The 11,223-nt window shown below is 41.2% G+C and overlaps 1 long non-coding RNA gene across 1 annotated transcript; it reads right to left on the bottom strand.

The window, feature by feature from the left end:
• Positions 1-1,707: 1,707 nt before the first annotated feature.
• Positions 1,708-8,761, bottom strand: LOC112062157 (uncharacterized). Its single transcript, XR_003677714.2, has 4 exons — positions 8,675-8,761; positions 7,165-7,294; positions 2,375-2,427; positions 1,708-1,850 (listed from the first exon to the last, which is right to left on the bottom strand). It is a non-coding gene; the product is annotated as an uncharacterized lncRNA (long non-coding RNA).
• Between the last annotated feature and the right edge of the window lie 2,462 nt (positions 8,762-11,223).

Below are 11,223 nucleotides of genomic sequence, written 5' to 3' on the forward strand. Positions count from 1 at the left end.
AAATATGTGCGGCATTCAAATCATTTTCCATGAAACTCTTAGGTTTCAAGAATCTCAGGAGTAAATATGGTGGGGTGCCACCTGACCACACAGGCTGGTGGTGTTCATGAGCTTTAGCGCTTAGAAAGCTAGGGCCCTTGCAATGAGTCTGACTGGGAGAGAAGTCTGCAGGACACATCCTCAGAGATTTGAATCAGTGGGGTCCAGAAAGCTTTATCGAAACAAATATCTCAGATAGTTCTTTTGCAGCCAGCCGATGAGGCAACATTTGGGAACCACTGTTCCTGCCTACCCTGGCTCTGATACTTCACATTGTAAGGCATAAGAATATCTGGTCTAGCACTTGGAGTGGATCTGTAATATATTCGATGGAGAATCAACACAGCATTTAACTACATTATGAGTGCAGTTACTGTTTAAAACCCAGAGGTGATGAATGAGATGAATACAGTTGATAATAAAAGAGCAAGACTGCATATATCATAATTGCATCAGCTGTACTGAAGTCACTAAAAATTAGACGCTTTTTCTTTTCTGAGTCAACAGATCATGACAAGAATCATGAGTGTTATCATTGTTTGCATTGAATTATTCTCTCAGATAATACTTAGTATGACTTGTGTCAAAGATACCGTTTTCTCCCCAATTAATTTTGTATATAATACTGCCCCACTCCACCCTGGTCAACTGAAGCAACTACCTCATATTCCAAGTTTTTGTTTTCCTGTAGATAGTGTAAACAGCAGTTTCAAATTTTACATATGAGAATCACTGATTTTGGTGAAGAACGACTCATTAAAGTCTGTTTGGTACATGATCGACCCAATGGCCGAGAGCCTGGATCTATTGACTTAGAGAGGAGGGCAGGGATGAAATAAAAAAGCTCAGTCTTAGGGACAGACAAGAACAAAAACAAATAATAAACATAATAGTAGCAGATAACATTTATTGAGCACTATTATATCAATTTAGAATATACAGAAATATCTTATATATTTCAGTATATCCTAAAATTATCAAAATATAGAATATGAAACTCTACTCCAAGTATCTTTCCATGCAACATCTCATTTATTGCTCATGATACTCCTGTTATGAACTGAACTGAGTCTCCTCCCAAAATCATATGTTGAAGCTCTAACCCCTAATGCACCTAACTGTATTTGGAGATACGGCTTATGAGGAAGTAATAAAGGTTATGTGAGGTCATAAAGGTAGGGCCTTACTCCAGTAGGACTGGTGTCCTTCTAAGAAGAGGAAGAGACATGAGAGCTCTCTCTCTGCAGGCACATAGGGAAAACGCCATGTGAGGACACAGCAAGAAGGTGGCTGTCTACAAGCCAGGAAGAGAGGCCTCCCCAGAAACCAACCCTGACTGACCATACGCTGATCTTGGACTTAAAGCCTCCAAAACTGTGAGAAAATAAATTTCTGTTGTTGAAGCCACCTAGTCTGTAGTATTTTGTTACGGCAGCCCTAGGCTAATATAACCCCTATGAGGTAGTAGTGTTAATAGCTCCATTTTACAAAGGAAAGGTACAATAACCTGCCCATGGTCAGAAAGCGGACAGCAGAATAATTTTCAGCAGACTGGATGGCTATAAGATCAGTCAAAATAAATTAGAAAATATGTGAAAAGAAGTGCCATAAGCAAGAATATTTAAAACACAGAGATATGGTTTATAACAACATAGCAAGATTGCTTACACAGTAATTGAATTGCAGGATTAGAAATCCAGGCAGAGAGAAGTAATCTTGTAGAAATGTCAAGTGGCCCAGGAAAGGCAGAAATGGGCTTTTATCTGTTCTTTGAGGCTAGATGACCTTGGGAACAATTCAGGGAAATTTTTCTAGATTTTGACGCAGAAGAACAAACAAGGGAGTGGGCAGAAGATAAAGTGTGAGACAACTGTAAAATCCTCACAGCTGTTCTAACACAAAATGAGCAAACAGACTGCATCCCATTGTCCTTAGAATAAAGTCCAAATTCTTTACCATCGGCTGTATTTGTAGCATAATCTTAGAACTTATTATGAACCAAGACATTTTTGAAAATGAAATACTATCACAAATTTTCAAGTACAACATGGTTAAACCAGAACAGTTCTGGGCAAATGTGGGTACAGCTTTGCAAAGCTTCTCTTATAATCAGAAAATCAAGCCCAATAAGTACATGTAATACATCAAGGCTATGTGGCTAGAAAACCCAACTTTAGAAAAAGGATTTACCAGGAATTATTTCATAAGAATTAATGTAAATGATCAAGATATATTCTCAGGTATCCATCATCTACATGTTTTATTCCAGCAACTCTCTCCCTAAACCTTTAAATAAACTTTCAAAGGTGTTACACACATAAGAAATCATTCTTACCTTAAAAACATTAATTCTAGGCTTGGTAGAAGAATCATAAGTTCACCGTAAGCCTGTGAACCAAAGAGAAGTACAGGTGTCATGTGGGTCCCTCTCTGTACCCACATCTACGTTCAAAGCCTCAATGAAGATAGAAAGCGAAGAAATGTAGTTTGTAGATTGACTGAAGTTTTGCTTTTTCTTTATATTTGTTTGAGGAAAGAAGGAAGACACCTTTCACCACTTTCTTCTAGGGATCTTGGTGTCAAGAATCACTTGGTGTCAGGAATCACTTGGGATCTTTCCCAAGAAGGTTGTCACAAAAACTACCAGCTGCTAAATATGATAACTCATAGTGAAACGTGTCTTATACAAATCAGCAGCATAAGGGCAGAAAGACACGCCAACGGTTCATGTACAACTCAAATCACATATGCTGATTGTCACCCGAACCACAGCTGTCTTTGGGGCGCTGGGTCTTGCCTGCTGATATGGTTAAGTCAGTGCACGTGGCACGATCATTTTCTCAGCGTCTGTTAACAGATCTTATTCCAGGTCATAAGTTCTTTGCTTCCCCACCTGCTCCTACAATATCGTACACTTATGAACCGATTCACGCAACGTGACTCATGATTAAACCACAGAAGCAGAATCTGTGCTTCACGAATTCCAGTTTTAGTAGTCTATTCACATCCCTTGAATGGTACTTTTCACTTCCTTCCAGTATAAGGATTCACAGATATGTAATAGTGCAAAAAATTTGAACATACTCCAGCACCCAGAAGCTAAAATCGAATAAATTCTCTTGAAACAATTTTTTTTCTTCAGGATGGACCTTTCAAAGCAAGGATGTAAAGAATTCAAATATTTCCTTATTCCTTTTTTGTAAGTTACTAAGATAGAATAATAGAGTTCTACGTGGATTTTTAACTTTTTAAGTTAAACTTAAAAAAAAAAAGTTAAAGTTAAAAACAAAGTTACACTTTTTAAGTTAAACTCCCCCGCCCCGCGGAGTCACGCAGGATGTGCTCCGCTCCTCCAGCCGCGGATCGTGACCACGTGTGCAGTGCTGTCCACCAGGGAAGCGCTCGACTCAGCGCCCAGGGTTTCCACATGGGAATCGTCACGAAGTCACCCTCTGCCTAGCACGTACCAACATTCCAGACTCTCAGACGGAAAGCAGGTGTGGCACGAACCACATTGGTTCTACTGACCGTTTAGGGACAGTGAAGCGCTTTTATCATTTAGGGGAAGTTTTATACCAGTTCAGGGAACCGTTTACCAGCCAAGTCCCCAGATGCCAGCCAAGGGCCAACCCTGCAAGCAGGTACTTCTAAGGACAGCAGTCTCAGGCCTATTGGGTTAACCCTTGTACACAGTTCCCATAACTATTTTCCCCGTTTATATCCATCCTAGATGCAGCTGGCTTTGTTTGCCAGTGGGTATCTAGAAACTTTTCTATACTAAAGAGAACTCAAAGAAGCAACAAGTAATAAACCGCACCAGGCATGGTCTGAATTTCTGGATCTTACTTTAGAGCTTTGGTGGTCTGCACTCTTTAGAGCGGAGTACTGGGCCAACTCCAGACTAGGACCTGATGCCCCAAAGCTGGCCTGAGGCTGACAGCCCTTGCTCAGGCCCCTTGACCTCAGCTGGGACGAGCTTCCTTGGGATGCGTGTGCAGTGACTGCAGCGATACAAATTAGAAGCTGGATTTTCCAGCGGCCAGATGGCCAGCATGCTAGAGATACAGTTGGAACAGTGGGTTTCTGGGTGAGTCTGAGGGGCCAGGAAGAGAGAAAAGCTGAGCAGGCTCTTCAACTAAAGCTTCACTAGCAGCTTCTCACTTTCCTGCAAGGACAGCTGTCTAGATGCTATGCGCAGACAAGGTGGATATGAATTGCCTATTCTATCCAAAGAATCCCTATAACTTCTGGATGTCTTTGATTGTCTAGAGAATATGGAAGGACTTCTTGTTTTTCATTTTCCTTGGGAGGGTGACAATTAGATCCACAGAAACCAAGGGTCTCTGGGAAAATTTCCAATTAACCGCCATGCCCCGACCAAGGAGGCTCCATAAACTATTCTGGCCTGTGCACGAGGGGCAGGCGGCTGTGAACCCACGCGCTAACCTGTCATGCAGGCTAACAGTCAGCGCACACAGGTGGGCCAAAGACAGTGGACCAAAAGGCTAGGTTCAGAAAGCAAGCCTGAGAAAGGAGGGCCCGAGACAGGAACGGAGACCCAGAGTGCAAAGCCGAGACGCGAAGAGTGACAACGATGGAAGGACAAAAGTACGGAAGAGCGGCTGCTTGGAGGAACGTTCTAGAGGCTGATGATGAACTTTATAAAAGCCCCACAGCCTCCTGAGCAGAAACATTTGCTTCTTCGCTTCATTCCAAGGGCCCTGGGCTGAACGGGTAATTTTCATGGAAGTAACAAGGAAAATAAACGTACATACTGTGACAAAAATTGAAACATATTCTTAAATTTCCTTAGTGCCATAGGAGTCATGCTTGGAAAAACTTTAACAGACACAAAATGACCTGAAAGCAACAAGTTTTGTTTTGTTTTGTTTAAATTACATAGTCCTTTGTCCCCTCAAATGCCCAGTAAGTGGTTTTCCTTCTGCTTAAGCGTTTTGTTTTTCTGGTTTTCTCTCTTTAAAGAAATGCATAGGAACAGAACTGCTAGAACTATAAGAGTGGCATGGTCTATTTAATAGTGATTAACCAACAAATATCTTGAAAAAAATAGTTTTGAAGCTATCTGTTTGGTTAAATACACGTATGATAATATGTACTCCAAGAGGCTCTACAGAGGATATAAAAGAAGTCACAGATCCGTGCAATCAAACCTAGGAGGTAAGGGTGACACAGACGATATAACCATAAAAATTCATTATAACGTAAAATTAAGTTATAAATTCTGGTTTATGTACAGAAGTCTCTGAAAGAGTTCAAAGCAGTGAAATCTAGGTAAGTAGAACTTGTCAAGGAATATTTGGAAGAGGCAGGGTTGGAACCTAAAAGATGGAAAGAAGGTGGAGGGCAGAACAGAAGGGGCGAGTGTTCTAAGTGAAGGCAACAAGGGTTAAGGCATAAGGGGTCTGACAGATCAAGGCACTGGCAGCTCGGGGAGAAGGTGAGTGCTGGAGAGACAAATCTGGCAACGCGGGCTGCACTTAGAGCTCTGAGGTCTTGAAAATCAGGCAAGAAAAATCAAGGAAGTGGCAGAGACAGCGTTTCATAGCAGAAAGGGGGCTGACAATTTTGGAGAGGCAATTCACAGAAAATACTAATGAGCGATAAACATATTTCATCTGTAACCTTACATTCAGAAACGCAAACCGGCAATCAGCTCAGCATAAAAACAAAAACGCCATGGCTGTTAACTGTGCCTGGGACTGTAAATGGGCACCTGTGGAAGGCTATTTGTCCTTTACCGCCATCTGAAACACATACAACTTTTGGATCCACGCACTGGGAGAGAAGTCTTTGAACCTCTGTGTTCACGCGTGGTTTGCCGGGTACGCCAACCATGCAAAGCCCTGACTTCTCTTTACTCGGGCCATTTCTCGAGTTGTATTTGCGGTGGGCAACCTTGAGGGAGGAGGTGCTGTCTCCTTGCTTACTGCTTGCTATAAAAGGGTAGGTTCCTCAAGCTTAACATTCCTCAGCAAAAATGCAAATGATGTGGGCACAGCTGACATCCGGGCCCTCTGTGTCACCCCTGAGGGACTCGGAGGCCAAGAAGAACCAATTCAAACATGATGCTCGTGCTGCTTTTGCTGTGCCGCAAGTAACAAAGTCCTTAGTCTCTGACCCACGAGTCTCACATCTCCTGACTTCATCCATGAAACAGTCCTCCATGAAACTACATCCATGAAATGCCAGTGAATTGGTGCCAGGATTGGAATTTGGGCTGAATGACTTGATACGGATATTTCCCAGAGTCCTTGGAAATACTCTCAGTGTGGTAAAGACCTGGAGGCTATGGATGACATTATAGGGAAATTCACAGGTGTAGCTGCTCTTTCCCTCCACTTGCACGGCCACAGGCTCATCACCTCACGTCTGAACTACCGCGATAACCTCTCACCTGGTCTACCCGCTGGCAGTCTCATTCTTCCCTAAGAAATTACTTATCTACCTAGAGACCCCATGGTCTTAATAGTCAAATGACCTAAAATTCCCAAAGGTTCTAACTGTCCCCTGGATGATGTTCAAACTTATCACCCTGGCATTCAAGCCTTCTACAATTTGTCCTCAGCCTTCATATCCAAGTTAGCTTTCACTTGATACCATTTTACCAGTTTATACTTTAAATACTTGTTATTTGTGTATGACATGTACATTTTTTCTGTGAAAATTCTTCAAAAATATAGTTTATGGATTCAGGGCACCTCAATTCCACTAGAATTTTTTGACCATCTACTAGGTACAAGGTTCTGTCCTGGACATTGAAAGGGATAGAAAAATGTATGACTCTCCATGATGGACAGTATAATTTATAGTCCCTTTATGAAAAATAGTTCTAATGGGAGTCCTCAGGGCGTCAGACCCACAACATACTCCAGTGCAGCGACTTCCTTGGGGAGCCGGGTGCTTCTGGGGCACTTGACACATCCCGAACAACAGCACGTGTGATTACAATGCTGTCCCTTTAGGTTCATCTACTTTTTCCACAGCCTAACTGCCCATGTGCACACAGCTTTATTTAAAGTATTCCCTAAGTCACTCCTCTTCCTTCTTCTTGGCTCAGTGTTACAGAAGAATAATTATTTGCAAATAAGAAGATGGAAACTTTACCTTTATCCTGTGGTTCTTCCTACTCTTGGAAAATATAACTAAGCGTGTCTTCCCCAGTCGACCACTCCCTATTTATTCAAGTGCTGACAAAGCACTCCAACTGTTCCTCTCATAACTGCCATCAGGTTCTCTGTAGAAATTATCAAAGAGGAGAAGACATTTAGTCAAAAAGGGCTAAACCTTAACTGAGGTCTACAGTATTATTTTAGATAAATAACAGCCTCAATTGCCTTCCATGCCATCTTGGCATTTGACAAGCTAGAACTCGGATGGAAAAGCATTAAGAGTAAAAGAAGAATACTTTATGATGCTAAAGACTACCATTTATAATGAAGACATACTATTACTTAACAAATTTTATAAAGCATAGAGTATAAAGATGAGAGGAGAAACAGACAAAAACACAATAATTTGGAGACTTTATCACATCTCTCTCAATCCAAGAAAACAAAGATAACAAAAAGTTAATAAGGATATAAAAGACAGATAACATAATCAATAAGATAGATCTCATAGATATATATCAAGCTCTGTATACCATTAGCAGAAATCACATAACCTTTTCAAGTGCACATTGAATATTCACAAAAGTGACATTTTAGGCCACAAAGAAGACCTCAATAATCCAAAGAGTAGAAACAACATTCTCTGTCTACATGACATAAAATCAGACATCAATTTAAAACAATCAAAAGGAAAAAGGTCCCTCCTCCTGGAAATGTAGCTCGTGTGCGCGCACACACACGCGCGCGCACACACACACAATTAAGCTACCCCTCAGAAGAGAAATACGAAATTTAAACACAACGGATCAAAAATTTTAGGATACAGCTAAAGTGGTTATCATAACAATAAAAATGAAAATATATCAATTAAATATCTAATCCTTAAAGCTAGAAAACCAAGGAAAAGTGGAATGGAAATAGTTGATAATGTTAAAAACAAAAATTAATGAATAAGAAAACAAAGAACTGTAGAATTAATTAGGAAATGTAAAAGATAGTTCTTTGAAAAAATTCAAGAAAGAAAAAAACTAATTAAAATAATATAAAAGGGAGAAAGCACACATATAGGTAATTACAATGAACAATCAATAACCATCAAAAAAGAAGAGTAGCATCTCAAGGTAATTCCTACCCAATTTTTAAAGATCAGATAATCCAAGTGCCACTTAAATATCCTAGTGCATAGAGAAAGAAGGAAAACTTACAAATTCATTTTCTAATCTGAGTATAATATTACGACCAAAAAAGAAAAACAGATCAGTTTCACTTATGGATATTTATGGCAAAAACTTAAAAGAACAATTAGAAAAGAAAGCCCAAGATCATATTAAAAATTAATTCATCATGACCAAGTGGAGTGTATTCCAGGAATGTGCAATGGTTCAATATTAGGAAATCTCTTCATATAATCCATCGTATTAATAGAGTGTCTTAGTTTGTTCTGGCTGCTATAACAAATTACCATAGACTGGGTGGCTTATAAATAACAGAAGTTCATTTCTTACAGCTCTGGAGGCTCAGAAGTCCAAGATCACGGTGCCGGTGGATTCAGTGTCTGGTGAGAGCCGGCTTCCTGGTTCATAGACTGGCAGTCTTCTCATTGAGTCCCCACATGAAGGAAGGGGTAAGGGACCTCTCTGGGGTCTCTCTTAGAAGGGCACTCATCCTATTCATGAGGGCTCCACCCTCATGACCTGATCACCTACTGGAGGTCCCATCTCTTAATACCATCACACTGGGAGTTAGGATTTCAACATATGAATTCGGGGGGTGGGGTCACAAACATTCAGTCTATGGCATAGTTAGGGAGAAAAATTATGCGATCACATCCAAAGATACAGAAAACACATGTGAAAATAATTCAACACTCATTCATGTTAAAGAACACTTCTCAATAAAAAAGGAATTAATGGATATTTCCTAGATATCAATATGACACACACACACGCGCACACACACACACCACTTACATCACAAAGCCACTATCTTACTTGCTGGAGGAATGAAAGGATGCCAATTATCTCCATTACTGAGGAGTTTGTTAGAAATATTAGCTACTGTGATGGACAAGAGAATACAAATAGAAATTTAAAAACTGGAAAGGAAAAGGTAAAGTGTTCTCTAATGTACATGGTATGATTAAGTATCTCGACAATGTAAAGAAACAATGGGAGAATTACAACAGAATAAGAGAATTCCCCACCCCATCTCTATTCTGCTCCTATCGTGGAATTGCATGTGTTTTGGAACTCCCAGTCACTCAAGTTCAAGCCATGATGTCATAATAATAATATTAATTTCACTTGTGCTTTCACAATCTACTTTCCACCATATTTTGCACACACCCCTATCTAAGCAATTGCTAAATCATAGATTTTTGACTCGGAAATGTCCCTATCGGTCTTTTTTTTGTCCCTTTGCGGTCAACCTCAGGCACTTACTCTCTACATGTAACTTATAAATGGCTGTCTGTTCAGTGATGCCACTCTTGTTTAACATGTAATTTCTTGTGATATAAGATCCTAACTCCTTGGCCAGGTTTTCTACAAAAGGCCCTTGATATACCTTTCCAGACTCTTTTCCACCGAATGCTTTATACATACATCGTTCAGCTGGACCAGACTGCTGGGTAACTCTTACATAAACCCATACTTGCAGTCCCGAATCTTTTAGAATACTCTCCTTGGACATCAACACCTGTAACAACAAGCATCCCTTCTCTAAGTCATCCTATAATAAGAATACCTAATTGTTTTGTTTATGCACTGGGCTCAGTAGTCAATAAATCGTTGCTTTATTGAATAACCTCTGGCTGCCTGGAAGATAAAAATTTATGGTTTTAACTCAACTAAGGATCTCTCCTTAGTTCATAGTTTATCCTTTTCTCATTACTTGGCTTTGCTCCAGTTTAGCAGGGACTTTGCCTTATTAGTCCTGTACTCTCAAAGCCTAGAACTCTACCTGGAACTGTAGGCACTTAGTAATAATCCTAACTGCATGGCTGTATGAAAACTGAGTGATTAATGAATAATGCAAAGAAGCAAGGGCTCAACGATAGACAACGTAAGCCAGCATCAGGATCGTATCATCACTTTCTGGTTTGCAGGTATCTCAGGTTGTTTGTAAAGTCTTCTGGCTTACGGACAGAGAATTTTTTTTTAAAAATTAATTTCAGTGGATTACTGGGCCCTCTGAATCCCATTTTTATAAGTACAAAACAGCCTCGTTGCAAAAGGAACAAAGGTGTTGGCAGACAGTATATTTAAGCTCAGGGACTGGCACTGTATGAAGCCTACGGCCCCTCAGGGCCATTATGTATTGATGGCTTGCTAATGTTAAATTGTAAGTTTATGTATTTTATAGTACATATCTTCTTTATATATGATACATATTAAATATTTTATGTAAATAAAACTTAAATTATACTTCGTGCGACATAGCGATTCCACAGCCACCACCGCCTTTGATTCTAAGGACCTAGTGAGGTCATCCTTTCAGCTCCCCGATACACCTTGTTAAATGGACTATTTAAACTGCGTAGCAGCATCCTTATCGGCTTACACAGCGTTAGCGGCCGCTGGAAGGCAAAGCATTAATAGGAACTGGTCTAAGGTTGGGCGTGGAAAGTAAAGTAAAGGCTCCCACGTCCTCCCAAAAAGCCGAAGTTCTAACTTTGACCAGGTTTGACAAAGGGGAAGACTCGGCGCTTTCTAAAGCGCTGCTTTCAAACGCGACACGTCAGAACACAAACCAAACTACCTGGCCCCGCTGCCGGTTTAAAGTGCAAATCGACGGATCCTAAGCACCCAGGAAACCGCAGCCCCAGAGCACCTGCCGTAAGGGCGGGGAAAGGATGGCGGGCGAGCCCCGGGCCGAACGAGGGGAAGCCAGCGCCCAGGAGGCGGGCCCTCCGCGGCGAAGCCCCGCCCCTCCATTGCTGGTCGCTGATTGGTGGCGGCGCCAGGGCGCGCGAGGAGGGGCGGGCCCCCGCGTGGGTCCAGCTCTCCGGTTCGGCGCGTCCCGCCCGCAGGTGGGTGTGTCCAGGCGGCGGGAG

This window comes from Physeter macrocephalus, chromosome 20 (assembly GCF_002837175.3).
Source record: "Physeter macrocephalus isolate SW-GA chromosome 20, ASM283717v5, whole genome shotgun sequence".
Lineage (NCBI taxonomy): Eukaryota > Metazoa > Chordata > Mammalia > Artiodactyla > Physeteridae > Physeter > Physeter macrocephalus.